Below are 18855 nucleotides of genomic sequence, written 5' to 3' on the forward strand. Positions count from 1 at the left end.
TGTTGTTTGTGTCGCACTGCTTTGCTTTATCTTGGCCAGGTCGCAGTTGTAAATGAGAACTTGTTCTCAACTTGCCTACCTGGTTAAATAAAGGTGAAATAAAAAAATATGCCCCACCTGGATTTTCTGAGATGAGCCACCTGGACAGCTGATGACATTGGACATTGGCACCACCGAAGAATTTCTCACAAACTGTCAGAAACTGTCTCATCTGCATGCTCCTCACCAGGGTCTTAACCTGATTGCAGTTCGACGTCGTAACCGACTTCAGTGGGCAAATGCTCACCTTCGATGGCCACTGGGACGCTGGAGAAGTGTGTCCTTCACAGATGAATTCCGGTTTCAACTGTACCGGGCAGATGGCGTGTATGGTGTCGTGTGGGCGAGCGGTTTGCAGATGTCAACGTTCTGAACAGAGTGCCCCATGGTGGCGGCGGGGTTATGGTATGGGCAGGCATAAACTATGGACATTGAACACAATTGCATTTTTGTGATGGCAATTTGAATGCACAGAGATACCGTGGCAAGATCCTGAGGCCCATTGTTGTGCTATTCATCTGCCACCATCACCTCATCTTTCAGCATATTAATGCACAGCGCCATGTCGCAAGGATCTGTACACAATTACTGGAAGCGGAAAATGACCCAGTTCTTCCATGGCCTGCATACTCATCAGACATGTCACCCATTGAGCCCGTTTGGGATGCTCTGGATCGACGTGTACAACAGCGTGTTCCAGTTCCTGCCAATATCTCGCAACTTCACACAGCCATTGAAGATGAGTAGGATAAGATTCCACAGGCCACAATCAACAGCCTGATCAACTCTATGCAAAGGAGATGTGTCGCTCTGCATGAGGCAAATGGTGGTCACCCCAGATATTGACTGGTTTTCTGATCCACACCCCCACTTTTTTAAAGGTATCTGTGACCAACAGATGCATATCTGTATTCCCAGTCGTGAAATCCATAGATTAAGGCCTAATCAATTTACTTCAATTGACTGATTTCCTTATATGAACTGTAATTGAGTAAAGACTTTGAAATTGTTGCATGTTGTGCTTTTATTTTTGTTCTGTGTAGAGGTTAACCTTATGTCTGGCCAGTTGCTCTCTTTAGCTACAATCATTGCCTCTTAAAATGTCTCTATGAACATATCCAAGGTATGATCAATTGCAGCAAAAACAAAATGACATATCTGTTTTGTTTTGACCCAATTAGAGTCAAGGAAATGTATTCAATGTGTCAAGATTGGGGGAACCTGGAGAAGGTCATTGTATTATATACAATGTAAATATGAATAGCATAGATAATAGAACAATTGGGAGAAGTATAGATCCACTTTCAAGTGTGTTGAAAGTATTTATCATTTGACCAAATGTAATTTTTCTGAATTCGTTCAGTTTTGGCCAAAGTTATTGTTTGATATGACCCAGGAGCAGTATAAACCTCTTTGAACGTCTTTGGTTGGAATTGGATAACAGGATGAATTGATGATTGCCGAGTTGTTCTTTCCCAATAAAGTCCTCTTTTTAAAATAACTCCTCTCTTCCACGCCCAGATTCACACATCTGTGTTAAGCTGCTCTGTGACACAGATAAATGGGACGATTGGGGACAGCAGAAAAAGTACTCCAAGTCCTCTCTCCCCTTCACAGAAAACAATCCATCACTAACCCCCCAACCCTGGGCCTCTCTCTGTCCTGTCTGCAAATCACTTGATTCCCAATCTTGATTCCACATTCCCATTTTCTTGTGGACTGATTGATCATCCGCTCCCATGACTGCTGGTTACTTTTAGACACACAAACCCAACCTGTGTGTAATTATTCTCTGAGGGTCCCCCTCCTGCTGGATCTAAACTTTGGCTGGTGTTTGATCACACTACGATGCCATCTTCTACTGGGATAGAACCATGTCACTGGAAATGAAGTGGTTCTCTTTCTTTTGGTTTTTTTTGCGGGGGGGGGGGGGGGGGGGGGGTTGCATTGGGTAATGGAGCTTGTCCTACAACCCAATGTGCAAAAACTGGTTGAATCAACGCTGTTCCATGTCATTTCAACCAAAAATGTAATGTGATGATGTTGAATAAACATGGAAAATGTATTGGATTTGGAAAAATCATCAACCTAAGGATTTTTTCTTTTTTTTTACCCAACTTTTAACCTTAATCCAATGAAAATAATTGTTAATTTCAGTGGGAAGTGTGTGCAGTGTTGTGTCTTCTTGAAGTAAAGGAACAGGTATATTATACAACCTGCTATCTATTGAACCATACTTTCTAATATAAAGTCTGGCTTGATTAAACACCAGTGTCCTCTTTTCATACCTTTCATAGATATTTTGGTTATAAAGGAACAATCCTGAGGAGAAAAGTGTGAAGTGCATATTTCATGGTGCAGTTTTTTAATTAGATATAAGCTGAGGAAGATCTTGTGAAAACAAGAGAGGGGGGGGGGGGGGGATTGAAGGCTCTTGTTAATTCCATTGCTGTCCGCCTGCATTTAACTGCTCATTAATCTGAGACAGAACACACCCTGTTGTCTTACTGAGCATCTTTTGTGAAAACCAGCCGTAGCATTTTCTGCAGGCAGAGTTAAGAAATTTGGAGGCAGAGCTGTGCGGAGAGAGAGAGAACACTAACAGCATACTGAAGCCCCACTCTCACTCCACACAACATGCCCAAACCTAAAAGAAATCCATACAATTTTTGAGTTCTTGTTTTTGGACTGTGACCTTCAATGTGTCCTACAGTATATGAATACCAATGAGGTTGTGCCTGTTCATCATTACAACTCATATAGTTTGAGGTCATATAACTTTCTTTAAAAATCCAAAGCTAAAGAATGGGCCAATTTCTGGGAAGACAATCAGAGAACATATATATACAGTGCCTTCAGAAAGTATTCATACCCCTTGACAATAACCCATAATGACAAAGCAAAAACAAGTTTTTAGAAATATTAAAAATGTATACAAAAACAGAAATAATACATTTACATAAGTATTCAGACCCTTTACCCAGTACTTTGTTGAAGCACCTTTGGCAGCGATTACAGCATCGAGTCTTCTTGGGTATGACGCTACAAACCTTGTGTTTCTTTTTATTTTTTTATTAATCCATTTTAGTATAAGGGAGTAATGTAACAAAACGAGGAAAAGTCAAGGGGTCTGAATACTTTCCGAAGCCACTGTTAATACATTATTATACATTATATATATTTTTAAGTACAATAATTTCCAATTCATGTTTCGCACACATGTAACACAATCTCCTGTATTACTTCCATCTAGGGTTGCAAAGCTAATGGTAATTTACCAAGGTTACCGGAATCTTCAGTATCTTTGTTAATTAGCGAAAAATCTATGGCAATATATTGTAATTTTGGTAATTTATAATTAAATAACTTTTTTAACGGTATATTATTTCTGTGCCCATATTGTTCAGTTTCTTGTAGATAGACCAAATGGTTCAAGATAAAATTGCCTAACAATTGAAAAAAGCATCTAATCAACTGTGGCATTATTTTAAATGAACGTTGCACCTCTTCAAATGATTACGTTTTTTTTTATACAACTGCCACCAGTTTGACGCCAAAACATTGACAACAAATACATCTTGACATAGTAAAATATATAAATGATATTTCATGCTGAAACCCTCATATTAATTAAAAACAGGAATGGTATTCACTAAATTCATGGTTTATATTTAGGATAATGTTTTACAGCTTTGGCATTCTATTTTTTTGTAATTAAATAATCTTATTCATTGATTTCATGTTTTAGATGTGACAAGGCCACACTTAGCACCAGAGATTATAACAGACGCCTGTGTTAATCTGAAGTACTTTAAAGGGCCACTATGTCTTCTGATAGATTACATAAAATCCTTGAAGATACAAACATTCTGTTAGTTCACACACACACACGATTATACTATTTCAGTACTATTGATTCTTTCTGTATCGATGATTTGTGTGTCCTTCCCTCACTAGATAACATATTCATCGCACCATCATTTGAAACATCATTCTGTTTTGCGAAGGGGTTGGGTTGATGTTGAAATAGATGCAGCATGTTTTTTTCCCCATCTCAATTACACTAATGGAATGTTTGCTTACTGAATACATCACTATGCATGCACAGACAACATTCATTGTAATTTCATGACACACATTTATTTTGGAGCACAGTAACTATGTCACTGGCAATTGCACGAGAGGTTGTGTTTTGGTCATTAACGGAGAGTAATTGGAAATCTATATGCTCTTTGTTGGAGTGAAGTGACCGTCATCCAGCAACACATGCACATTCTTTACAGAACGTCCGGCCAACGCAAAGAGCAAAGAATCCGAAGGAAGGTGGATGAGAGAGAGAGGCCAAGCCCTCTAACAATCAGTCTGTCTGTCTGGCTAGAAGTGGTGGCCCTAGTCTGGAGAGCCAGGCCATGCTCCCCCCGTCCCTCCATCCTTGCTCTGTCCTGCAGGGTGTGGAGGTAGGGAAGTTGGGCGGGGGATATTAGGAAGTCTCCAATCTCCTGGTGCCTTGAGCCCCTGTCAATACCTCTCCAACTCTGCCGAGAGGAGCCTACCTCTCAGCTGGCTGAGTTAGGGGTGAGGGATGGTGGGGTGGGGACCCGTCTCAGTATCAGACAGCCATTAATCCACTGCCCGAGCAGACAGCATCCATCTCCCCTCGGCACATGTTTGACAGTGGGTAAAAACACTGCAGATACCGGGGCCTCGGATCAATCCCTTCGCTCCCCCTTCCCATGCAAGGAGTCATCCATCAGCCCCTGGTGCTTGTTGTTGTTGTGCTTTCATCAGTCGCCATCGGACCCTCCCGACTGGTGCAGCGGTCTAAGGCACTGCATCTCAGTGCTAGAGGTGTCACTTACAGAACATGGTTCGATCCCGGGCTGTATCACAACTGGCTGTGATCAGGAGTCCCATATGGCAGTGCAAAATTGGCCCAGTTTCGTCTGCGTTAGGGGAGGGTTTGGCCGGGGTAGACCGTCATTGTAAGATAAGAATTTGTTCTTAACTGACTTGCCTAGTCAAATAAAGGTTAAATAAAATATAAAATAACAGTGTTTGTCCAGTCCTGGTCTGTGTCCCACCCAGGGAAAGGGCCACGTTCACCTTCACAGGGAGGGTGAAGGTACAGTAAAAACCATTAGTAGGAATAACCCGTGTGCCCTACTGTTCTCTGCACTCTCCCCTGTATGTCCCTGGAATTCAAATGATACCTGCCTGGCTAAGGAGAGGAAGCAGTGCCCCTGTTGCTGACATGTTGGTGGCAGGCAGCAGTGAGTTTTGTCCTCTGAGTGTTTCTACCAGCACACTGCATTCTCAGGAGTGATTGGTGCTGGGAGGGACAGGGCCTCTCTCCTTCAAATGGCCTACAAAGAGGATGGTGATGATGTTTGGAATTGGTTATTTAGCCAGCTGAGCTGAGGTACATTACTACATACCTCTCTTTCTGGGAGTCCCTTTTAGTCTTCAGTCTTAGTTATCCTGTATTGGGGATGGACTACTGGGCCTGGGTCTACAGCAAACCAAGCCAGGAAAGCAAGCAGCACCTCTAATGATGTAAATTAACTCACTTAACTTTCTTGTAGTCTCAGCTACAGTGCTGCAGGGGCTGCAGCAGGGGGCGTGAGTATCACTCAACACCAAATAAACCCACTGTGCTGTTCTCCTCCTCCAGTCTTCTAATCATTATTTCATTAGAGGAAAAATGCTACCAGGCTTTAATGACTCTGGCTTGTTTAAAATGTGACGGACTGGTCTGTGCCAGTGATAAAACGTCTGATTACTTCAATAAATACTGCTACACACTAAACCCTAAAGAATGGAGCTAAATAAATGGACCAATAACTTTTGCTGAAGTTTCCTATTTTCCTATCCATTTGTATGCTAAGCATGTGCCGCAGGGTCCCTCCCCTCCCCTTTAATTTCTGCTATCCTTTTTTTTATCCATTTTCTTTTTATCTCAGATAAGTTATTTGAATGCCTCTACATCTTATTTCAATCTTAGACCAAAGAGTGTGTGCGACATCAATTATTCAATAGAAACCAAGCAGTAAAATATACCAATATTGATTAAACAGTCACTGCACCTGCAAGATTATGTTTTAATATAGTAAACACATAGTGTGGATAGGAAGCACTACCATGCAGGGGAGAGGACGCACAGGGAGAGGAGGTAGAGGGCAGGTAAACAGGTCTTCTATAAATTGCAATATGATGAGGGATGGGGAAGTGAGAAGGACTAGTTCGGCTAAACCAGTCAATAGGCCAACTGCAACACTGGGCCGTCTCTAAAAGCCTCTTATGGAGAATATATTTTTGATGACAGGTTATTTAGAGGTTAGTGGGCACCCAAGGCAGAGTCATAAACAGTCTAAATCACACTATGTAGTCCAGCCTAATAGTGTCAGCGGGGAGTTTACACTATCATATCCTCCACTGTTGCTGCCTGCCTGCCTGCCTGCCTGCCTGCCTGCCTGCCTGCCTGCCTGCCTGCCTGCCTGCCTGCCTGCCTGCCTGCCTGCCTTCCTGCCTGCCTGCCTGCTAAACCAGACCTGGGTTCAAATAGCATTTGTCTGGTGCAGTGGAACCAATGGGCTCAAGTAAACACTTAATATACAGCATTTAACCCTTGTGTGGTGTTCATGTTTTTGTTATTCACGCAATGTTCGCAGGTCAACATTATCAGGTTTTTAAAACAATACAAGCATTACGATGTATGTAAAAAATACTTTGACTTCAATTTCAAGGAATATAGTCAGCATACATGGTTAATATTTGCTATCTCTGCTAGATCACATTTATCAATAAAAGTGGCATTCGTTTTTTTTTTTTTATAAAATGTGCATTTATAATCAAGACATGGGTGGAATAAATCATGTTTCTCTTGAACAAATATAACGGTTTTCACTATTGATGTGTATTGCTTTGAACTGAACCAATTGGAAGGACAAATTTTACATACAGTATTTTATGGAAATGATAATTGAGCCCCATTGAACACAAATTAAGGTCGGTCTACACACCACATGACAGACAGAGTTTTACTGTGTGTGAGTTGCAAAATTCTGTCCTTTTTGGGGCCACACACATGGCAGTGCTTCTTTTTGTTGCTAAAGGCTGCAATCTAGAATGATAAAAACACTTAGTTCAGGAATTGTATTACTAATATCTCAATCACTCACTCACTCACATATATAGTTACAGCAGGCCAAGATAAGAGAGTGTTTTTTTACCTTTATTTAACCAGGTAGGCCAGTTGACCAGGTAGGCCAGTTGACCAGGTAGGCCAGTTGACCAGGTAGGCCAGTTGAGTGAGGTAGGCCAGTTGACCAGGTAGGCCAGTTGAGAACAAGTACTCATTTGCAACTGCGACCTGGCCAAGATAAAGCAAAGCAGTGCGACAATAAACAACAACACAGAGTTAAACGTGGAATAAACAAAAGTACAGTCAATAACACACTAGAAAAATCAACAGTTGAAGTCAGAAGTTCACATACACTTAGGTTGGAGTCATTAAAACTCATTTTTCAACCACTCCACACATTTCTTGTTAACAAACTGTAGTTTTGGCAAATCGGTTAGGACATCTACTTTGTGCATGACACAAGTCATTTTTCCAACAATTGTTTACAGACAGATTATTTGACTTATAATTCACTGTATCACAATTCCAGTGGGTCAGAAGTCTACATACACTAAGTTGACTGTGCCTTTAAACAGCTTGGAAAATTCCAGAAAATTATGTCATGGCTTTAGAGGCTTATGATAGGCCAATTGACATCATTTGAGTCTCATTTGAGTCAATTGGAGGTGTACCTGTGGATGTATTTCAAGACCTACCTTCAAACTCAGTGCCTCTTTGCTTGACATCATGGGAAAATCAAAAGAAATCAGCCAAACCTACAGAAAAACAATTGTAGACCTCCACAAGTCTGGCTCATCCTTGGGAGCAATTTCCAAATGCCTGAAGGTAGCATGTACATCTGTACAAACAATAGTGTGCAATTATAAACACCATGGGACCATGCAGCCATCATACCACTCAGGAAGGAGGCGCGTTCTGTCTCCTAGAGATGAACGTACAATGGTACGAAAAGTGCAAATCAATCCCAGAACAACAGCAAAGGACCTTGTGAAGATGCTGGAGGAAACAGGTACAAATGTATATATATCCACAATAAAACAAGTCCTACATCGACATAACCTTAAAGGCCGCTCAGCAAGGAAGAAGCCACTGTTCCAAAACCGCCATTAAAAAAGCCAGACTATGGTTTGCAACTGCACATGGGGACAAAGATCGTACTTTTTGGAGACATGTCCTCTGGTCTGATGAAACAAAAATATAACTGTTATGCCATAGTGACCATCGCTATGTCGCAAATGGGTCTTCCAAATAGACAATGACCCCAAGCATACTTCCAAAGTTGTGGAAAAATGGCTTAAGGGCAACAAAGTAAAGGTATTGGAGTGGCCATCACAAAGCCCTGACCTCAATAATATTGAACATTTGTGGGCAGAACTGAAAAACCTTGTGTGAGCAAGGAGGCCTACAAACCTGACTCAGTTACACCAGCTCTGTCAGGAGGAATGGGCCAACATTCACTCAACTTATTGTGGGAAGCTTGTGGAAGGCTGGCTACCCAAAATGTTTGACCCAAGTTAAACAATTTAAAGGCAATGCTACCAAATACTAATTGAGTGTATGTAAACTTCTGACCCACTGGGAATGTGATGAAAGAATTAAAAGTTGAAATAAATAATTCTCCAATATTATTCTGACATTTCACATTCTTAAAATAAAGCGGTGATCCTAACTGACCTAAGGCAGGGAATTTTTACTAGGATTAAATGTCAGGAATTGTGAAAAACTGAGTTTAAATGTATTTGGCTAAGGTATATGTAAACTTCTGACTTCAAATGTATATACAATGTGTGCAAATGGAGTAAGGAGGTACGGCAATAAATAGCCCATAGTAGCGAAGTAATTACAATTTAGCAAATGAACACTAGAGTGATAGATGTGCAGATGATGATGTGCAAGTAGAAATACTGGTGCAAAAAAGCAACAAAAAAAAGTAAATAAAAAAAATATGGGGATGAGGTAGATAATTGGATGGGCTATTCACAGATAGGCTGTGTACAACTGCAGCGACCGGTAAGCTGCCCAGATAGCTGATGCTTAAAGTTAGTGAGGGAGACAGTCTCCAACTTCAGTGATTTTTGCAATTCGTTCCAGTCATTGGTAGCAGGTAACTGGAAGGAAAGGCGGCCAAAAGGGGTGTTGGCTTTGGGGATGACCAGTGAGATGTACCTGCTGGAGCACGTGCTACGGGTGGGTGTTGTTATGGTGACCAGTGAGCTGAGATAAGGTGGAGCTTTACCTAGCAAAGATAGATGACCTGGAGCCAGTGGATCTGGCGACGAATATGTAGCGAGGGCCAGCCGACGAGAGCATACAGGTCACAGTGGTGGGTGGTATATGGGGCTTTGGTGACAAAATGGATGGCACTGTGATAGACTGCATCCAGTTTGATGAGTAGAGTGTTGGAGGCTATTTTGTAAATGACCCGAACACCACATATGTCATGTAAATGTGTAGAAGGGTGCACCGTGTACACTCAATGAAAATGTGTTCTTTTACATGTTCTTCACATAAAAATGAGGCCATTGAGTCTCAGATTGAAACAATTAATTATTATATCATTTTTATTTTAGTAAGCATTGAAAATTGTTTCCACAAACCCGAACACCACACACAGGTAAAAATATTTTCCCTTATAGTGGTTTTAACCCCAGACTAGATTCTACTTATTCAGACCCCATTTTGATCCATTTAGCATGACATTTTATATCACGTTTCAGGTAAGACCCAGATGCAGACAGTGTCAAAGTAACAAAAGTTTAATACTAGTACAGGGGCTGACAAAACGACAGGTCAGAGCAGGCAGAGGGACAATAATCCAGTGTGGTGTGGCAAGGTACAGAATGGCAGGCAGGCTCAGGGTCAGGGTAGGCAGAATGGTCAAAACCGGGAAAACTAGGAAACAGGAACTAGACTGGTAGGTTACACGAAACAAAACGAACTGGGAACAGACAAACATAGAACACAGGTATACATACACTGGGGATAATGGGGAAGACTGGTGACACCTGGAGGGGGGTGGAGACAAGCACAAAGACAGGTTAAATAGATCAGGGTGTGTTAATATGCCTACCCTGCAGAGATCAATTCAGCCTCATGCATTCTCAATTCTATACCACTGACTACTGTCCCTATAGGTCAATGGAGCGCTGCTCAGCTGAGCATACTGAAGGTGCAGGAGAAGAGATATGCAATAATAGTTAAACTCTCCTTTTGGCCTCTCTCTCTCTCTTTCTGAGAAGAGAACAGTGCGTCATTTCCCTCTTTTGCTATGCAGAACCCAGCCTGTTATCCATGTGACCCCCAGAGCAGAGCAGTGTCCTGGGGCCAGAGGTCTGGCTGTCTGGGGAGAATACAAAATCAACTGATCGCGTGCCCTTTGACTCATTACTGTATCTCTCTCACACCTACCTGGGGAAGATTTTACAGTATTGTACTGTAAATCGTGAATACATTGAAATGCACCGTTAATTTGCATCCAATGTCTGAATGGGAGGTTTGAGGGTTGCCGTCACAAAGTTCTAGTGTCGCTAGGGAGTTTGTTGCAAGTTCTGTTCCTATCTCTATTTTCATGTTGAGTAATTGGGGGTAAAGATAGAGGACCTGGCAACCTGGTTAATAGAAGATCAACTAAAGTAGGTTGTACTAGGCCTATTTATTTACCAGTCCCGGTGATGATACAATCCAGATGTTATTTACAAAATATAGCCTACAGATGATTAAAAATAATCAGCAAAAGTGCTTGATTGAAAAACTCTAAAGTTACTGGGCCAATACTGTATTAACTCGACCATGCCCGGCTCCAGGAAGACTTGACCGAGGGGGCATTTTAAATCCATAGGGAACACAACTAGTATTGATTTAGAGCCCTAATAAAAGGCAGATTGGCCCTACTACTGAAATGTAGCCGTACACATCAATAACCGTTGTTTCATAGAATAACATAACAAAGATATGCTCCCCACTACTACATACAAGTGTATCTGAAATGCATTCGTAGCTGCTGTAGGCCTACACATAATTTACTCCTAGCAACACGCACAGGTCAGATGTTCAGGATGAGCACAACTGTGCTGGCAATGATTCTTACAGCCTTCAATAATTACAACTATAGGCTACATTGATGTAAAATGTGTGACACTACACAATAAGAGTAACCTACAGTAAGAACCTGCAGTAAGAACCTACAGTAAGCCAATCACTTATCCAGGCGCGCAATATTTTCCATGTGGGAGAGTTTCCTACACAAATACTATAGCAAGAGAGCAGGGTAGATGCGAAAAATGTGTGTGTCATTGAAGAGAAGCCCCACGAAGACTGGTATCCCAAGATGCTCTCATTAAAACAGCATACACCGTAACAATCGATTCAGGACCATGGACAGAAAGAAGGCTATCGCCAGTCAACAAGATGAAAGGATAACTTTAGATGAGCTGCCAATTTCAGCACCATCGGAGTGGACAGCCAGGACAACAGGGGCACTGAGCCAGGGCTCACCTCAGAGCACAACCAATTAGACTGCATTGGTAATTGTACATTGGTAATTGTCCCTATTCCCATCAAATAATGCAAAGCTGTATATCTATCAATAGCAATTAGACCCACAAATGCAAGCAATGGCATTAAGAATCACAGCTAATCTAAAATATGCATTGAAGTAAAAAGCAAAGGACTAAACTATAGCCTACACTACATTCAAAAAGGAACCAAACAAACAGTAGGCTTAGGCCTTCATGAAGGAAAACCAATAAATAAATCATTATGGCATGGTGGCCAGGGCTATAAAGGTTGTAGCTTACCATTTAGAAGACCTGCAGCCTCCTTGATGCTTTGTTGAAACTCATGAGAAGTTTTTGATTCCATTCTCCTTCCTGGCTAATTGTACTTGTCAGGTCCCTCTCAAATCCCAGCTGGACAAGCTGGGCTTTTCTTTGATGTATCATGCACTGTTTTCAGAATCTGGTTTCACTGAAAAGGTTCTTCAGGGTGGAGAACACCTTTTCACACATTGCTGAGTAACCCCAAAATGTTTAATCGTGTTTCAATGCCAACCGCACAGTCGGGAAATGGTGACAAAGCCCTGCCGTATCTTTGAAGAACACTGGGTGGGGTCCATTTGTTGTTGCTGGCTGTGGTTGTGATTTGACTTTGTAAGAATGTACCAGCCACAATAAACTCTTCCTCCACCAGTTCAGTTTTTGATAGATTCAACAGGTCGTCAGGTGCTAGTGGCTGGAGTAACGGAGGTGCAGGCGCTTGTTGTGATGTTATCCTGGTGCTCCTGTGTCTTCTCCATCTTATTGGTCAGCTGGTGGTGTGGGTAGGTGTGCAGGTATTACATTTGATGCTAAGCTCCTCAGCCTCAGTGGTCAGGCCTGCAGGCTGGTCGGTGAACTTGGCGTCGCTATCGACATGGTGGTCCTCAGGTTATTGCTCTTGGCAGTGCCCAGCCATTTTGGATATCCATGTTGATCAAAGCTTAACCAACGAGCTATAATTATTCACCTTGCCGCTACCAAAACTTAATGAAACAAGTAGCTGCTACCTAGCCTAAGCCTATTATTAGCTGTAGCTGTCAGCAAAAGTGAACAACTTTCCCCCATCTGTTAGAAACAAATCCCTGCAATGAGCTTCCTAAACAAGGTAATGAATTCCGGTACCTTATGACATTGCATGGCTTGGTGCCTAATCAGAATGCATTTGGGGATTTTGAACTACTGGCTGACTCATTAAACACATGCTTCATGTGTAAATTATGTCTGAGTGTTGGTTAGTGCCCCTGGCTATCTGTAAAATAATATAACAAGAACATGTGGTCTGGTTGGCTTAATATAAGGAAAGTAAAATTATTTATTTATTATTTTTACTTTTGATACTTAAGTATTTTTTTTAGCAATTTAATTTACTATTTATACGTACAGTACCAGTCAAAAGTTTGGACAGACCTATTCATTCAAGGGTTTTTCTTTATTCTATTTCCTACATTGTAGAATAATAGTGTAAAATAAATAAAGTTATCAAAACTATGAAGTAACACATATGGAACCAAGTAGGAAGCAAAAAAGTGTTAAACAAATCAAAATATATTTTAAATTCTTCAAAGTAGCGACCCTTTGTCTTGATCAAATCAAATCACGTTTATTTATATAGCCCTTCGTACATCAGCCTCTAGAGAGTTGACAACAGCATGTCTAGGACAGGTAGCACGTCCGGTGAACAGGTCAGGATTACATAGCCACAGGCAGAACAGTTGAAACTGGAGCAGCAGCACGGCCAGGTGGACTGGGGACAGCAAGGAGTCCTCATGCCAGGCAGTCTTGAGGCATGGTCCTAGGGCTCAGGTCCTCCGAGAGAGAGAAAGAAAGAGAGAATTAGAAAGAGCATACTTAAAATTCAGGACACCAGATAAGAAAGGAGAAGTACTCCAGATATAACAATTGACCCTAGCCCCCTCGACACAAACTAATGCAGCATAAATGCTGGAGGATGAGACAGGAGGGGTCTGGAGACACTGTGGCCCAATCCAAACGATACCACGGACAGGGCCAAACAGGAAGGATACAACCCCACCCACTTTGCCAATGCACAGCCCCCACACCACTAGAGGGATATCTTCAACCATCAACTTACCATCCTGAGACAAGGCTGAGTATAGCCCACAAAGACCTCCGCCACGGCACAACCCAATGGGGGGGAGGGGGCGCCAACCCAGACAGGATGACCACATCAGTGAATCAACCCACTCAGGTGATGCACCCCTCCAGGGACGGCATGAGAGAGCCCCAGTGAGCCAGTGACTCAGCCCCTGTAATAGGGTTAGAGGCAGAGAATCCCAGTGGAAAGAGGGGAACCTACCAGGCAGAGACAGCAAGGGCGGTTCGTTGCTCCAGAGCCTTTCCGTTCACCTTCCCACTCCTGGGCCAGACTACACTCAATCATATGACCCACTGAAGAGATGAGTCTTCAGTAAAGACTTAAAGGTTGAGACTGAGTTTGCGTCTCTGACATGGGTAGGCAGACCGTTCCATAAAAATGGAGCTCTATAGGAGAAAGCCCTGCCTCCAGCTGTTTGCTTAGAAATTCTAGGGACAATTAGGAGGCCTGCGTCTTGTGACCGTAGCGTATGTGTAGGTATGTACGGCAGGACCATATCAGAGAGATAGGTAGGAGCAAGCCCATGTAATGCTTTGTAGGTTAGCAGTAAAACTTTTGTAGGTTAGCAGTATAACCTGTATTGGACTTGTTAATGTGTGAAAGTTAAATATTTCTAAATAATATTTTTTAATTCCCTGCGCCACCTTTTCAGCTGAATGGGGGGGGGGGGGGGGGGGGTGAAAATCTGTGAAAATCTGTCCTTTGGTCTGATGAGTCCTAATTTGACATGTTTGGTTCAAACCGCCGTGCCTTTGTGATGCGCAGAGTAGGTGAATGAATGATCTCTTCATGTGTGGTTCCCACTGGGAAGCATGGAGGAATAGGTGTGATGGTGCTTGGAACTCCTTCAAGACTGTTGGAAAAGCATTCCTCGTGAAGCTGGTTGAGAGAATGCCAAGAGTGCGCAAAGCTGTCATCAAGGCAAAGGGTGGCTACTTTGAAGAATCTAAAATCTAGAATATTTTGATTTGTTTGACACTTTTATGTTTACTACATGCTTCCATATGTGTTGTTTCATAGTTTTGATGTCTTCATTATTACTTTACAGTGTAGAAAATAGTAAAAATATAGAAAAACCATACCGTTGAAGTCGAAGGTTTACATACACCTTAGCCAAATACATTTAAACTCAGTTTCACAATTCCTGACATTTCATTCTCTTAAAGATTCCCTGTCTTAGGTCAGTTAGGATCACCACTTTATTTTAATAATGTGGAATATCAGAATAATAGTCGAGAGAATGATTTATTTGAGCTTTTATTTCTTTCATCACATTCCCAGTGGGTCAGAAGTTTACATAAACTCAATTAGTATTTGGTAGCATTGCCTTTGAATTGTTTAACTTGTGTCAAACGTTTCGTGTAGCCTTCAACAAGCTTCCCACAATAAGTTGGGTGAATTTTGGCCCATTCCTCCTGACAGAACTGATGTAACTGAGTCAGGTTTGTAGGCCTCCTTACTCTCACACGCTTTTTCAGTTTTGCTCACAAATGTTGATTGAGGTCAGGGCTTTGTGATGGCCACTCCAAAACCTTGACTTTATTGTCCTTAAGCCATTTTGCCACAACTTTGGAAGTATGCTTGGGGTCATTGTTCATTTGGAAGAACCATTTGCCACCAAGCTTCAACTTCCTGACTGATGTCTTGAGATGTTGCTTCAATATATTCACATAATTTTCCTTTCTCATTTTGCCATCTATTTTGTGAAGTGCACCAGTCCCTCCTGCAGCAAAGCACCCCTACAACATGATGCTGCCACCCTTGTGCTTCACGGTTGGGATGATGTTCTTTAGCTTGCAAGCCTCCTCCTTTTTCCTCCAAACATAGTGAGGATCATTATGGCCAAACAGTTCTATTTTTGTTTCATCAGACCAGAGGACATTTTGCCAAAAAGTACGATCTTTGTCCCCATGTGCAGTTGCAAACCGTAGTCTGGCTTTTTTATGGCGGTTTCGGCGCAGTTGCTTCTTCCTTGCTGAGCGGCCTTTCAGGTTATGTCAAGATAGGACTTGTTTTACTGTGGATATAGATACTGTTGTACCTGTTTCCTCCAGCATCTTCACAAGGTCCTTTGCTATTGTTCTGGGATTGATTTGCACTTTTCGCACCATAGTACGTTCATCTCTAAGAGACAGAACTCCTTCCTGAGTGGTATGACGGCTGCATGGTCCAATGGTGTTTATAATTGCGTACAATTGTTTGTACAGATGAATGTGGTACCTTCAGGCATTTGGAAATTGCTCCCAAGAATGAACCAGACTTGTGGAGGTCTACATTTTATTTCTGAGGACTTGGCTGATTTCTTTTGATTTTCCCATGATGTCAAGCAAAGAGGCACTGAGTTTGAAGGTACACCTTGAAATACATCCACAGGTACACCTCCAATTGACTCAAATGATGTCAATTAGCCTATCAGAAGCTTCTAATACCATGACATCATTTTCTGGAATTTTCCAACGTGTTTAAAGGCACAGTCAACTGTAGACTTCTGGACCCACTGGAATTGTTATACAGTGAATTACAAGTGAAATAATCTGTCTGTAAACAATTGTTGGAAAAATGACTTGTGTCATGCACAAAGTAGATGTCCTAACCGACTTGCCAAAACTACCGTTTGTTAACAAGACATTTGTGGTTGAAAAACAAGTTTTAGTGACTCCAATCTAAGTGTATGTAAACTTCTGACTTCAACTGTAGGTGTGTCCCAACTTTTGACTGGTACTGTAAGTATATTTAAAACCAAATACTTTTAGACTTTTACTGGGTATTATTTTACTGGGTGACTTTCACTTTTAGTCATTTTGTATTAAGGCGTCTTTACTTTAATCATGCATGATAATTAGGTATGTTTCCCACCACTGTACCTAGCCATATAGAAATCGGTGGTGGTAGTTGAAAACATATTTTTTTTAAGTGTAATGCTGTTCATTGGTGACTACGACATGATTTGGGGTTGTCATCCATACAAACATGTACCCCAAAATATTGTGAAATACACGTATAAACAATAGCATTAATCAGAGTACGAATTATACTGTTACGTTCGGGGGTCTGTAGTTTTTTCAATGGACATTTCGCAAATGTATATATGGGCCGAAAAGTAAAGACATGTATTTTAATGGTAAACATGTGTTACCTTTTAATGTGGCGTGAACACAAGCAGTCATGTTTTCATCTGATTGTCAAACAAAGCACTTCAAAAAGTAGGCTACCTGTGCACATTCATCCACTTCAAAATATAATTCCAGCCTCCAAACAGTTGGATGAATGGAAATAGACATCTGTTATAAAACACCAACATGTGCCCTCAATTCATTTTTTTGTATCTTATTGACGCATTTGTGTCTGTCCCAAACCCAAACTGTGAGGGCCCAGTTGAAATATCATTGCATATTTGCTAGCAGGCTGGACCCAGTCGATAATGTTGCAAGTTCACTAGCGGGCTGAACCCAGTTGAAACACTGAGTGTGGTTACGTGCACAAAATAATGTGAATATTGTGCATAATCAGATTAATATATTAGTTTGATTAAACCGTTTCCATACTTTGCAAGAAGAACGATTTCCCTATTCATTCTGAAAATGCAGAAAATCGCTTTTGACCTTACACCGGTTAAGATAAACAGAGTAAAGTGTTTACATGACTATTACATGATCAGCCTACTGACATAATCCGTTAAATATCGAGTTATTAGTGTGCATGTAAACATACTCAATGTTGCAAGTTCTCTAGCGGGCTGAACCCGATCGATACAAGGTTGCAAGATCACTAGCAAAACTGAAGACAGACAGAGTTGCAGACAGGCAGAGTAGAGATTAATGCTATTTGAAAGAACCTAAAGCATCTGTCACTGGTTTAAACCATGACAGAGAGGTGGGGGTGTTCATTTAATTTGGAATAAATTATAGTGTAATGAAACCATGAAACGTAGTCTACCTAACATGAGATCTGGCGTTTATTTTTTATTTTTATGTAAACCCTATGTAAGCATTATGGTACACTGAAAGTGTTTCAAAACCAAATAGAAGTACTCTGAAACACCCAAAGTAGTTCCTCAATCTGAATGTTGGAGTTTTTAAGAGACTGTTGTGAAAACCTTTTTTGGGGTCACAGTGCATGTAAAGCGCAGCATCAAAACAGACTGTTTTTGAAGACTGTTTCTCTCAGATAATCAAATGGTTGAGAAATGCAAATGGTTTCTAGCCTAAATATTGATTCATGCAAGGGCCTATGGAGAATATTTTTTGTGGAATTTCGGCTGAATTTTTTCAATGTTTTATTTAGAAAGATTAGAAACAGGAGGAGACAGAGAAGGAGTAAATGTGGGACATACGGAAGCGGGAATTGAACCTCTGACTTCTGGGGCACCAGATGGTAAATTTAATTTAAATTGAATTAGAATTTTACACACTCAAGCACACAGCCACACTGTGAATAATTTTTTGTGGGGCTAATTTAAATTGACAATAAAAACATATTCTTCATAAAAATGAATGAAAGCAGTTTCAATGATTTGTTAATTTATATTTTATGAGTATTATCAAAGATTAAGAGGTTGACAGGTTGACAGGTTTAAATCAATGGAAGTCTTGTTTTAATATCCTTGTACTTCCTATCTTGCCACGTGGCTCTGTTTTTAAAGAATTGTGGGTAATTCAACACCTCTAGACTTCTTTTACAGGATGTTGTATGCATGTTTGAAAAAAGAAAAGTATAGTTTTATATGGGTTAATGGGTTAAACTAGCAAATGATCTGTAACAAGGTTAAATATATCAACGTTAAATATTAAAATACTCCAGATCTAATTCCACACAAGACAGGATTTGAAAAACCATAATTGTTTTTAGAAGCTTTGGAGAGAGGAAAAAAAAACAATATAGAAAGTATCTGCACTAAACAGAACTCAAAACATCTAAATTGTGATTTCAACCTTTTCCGGTAATGCTCCCACTCCAGCAAAGAGAACGTTTCATCTCCTTTGAGTTTTTAATAAAAAAAAAATGTCACCTTTATTTGAACAGGT

This window comes from Oncorhynchus mykiss, chromosome 17, assembly GCF_057628025.1.
Source record: "Oncorhynchus mykiss isolate SJ-2025 chromosome 17, ASM5762802v1, whole genome shotgun sequence".
Classification (NCBI taxonomy): domain Eukaryota; kingdom Metazoa; phylum Chordata; class Actinopteri; order Salmoniformes; family Salmonidae; genus Oncorhynchus; species Oncorhynchus mykiss.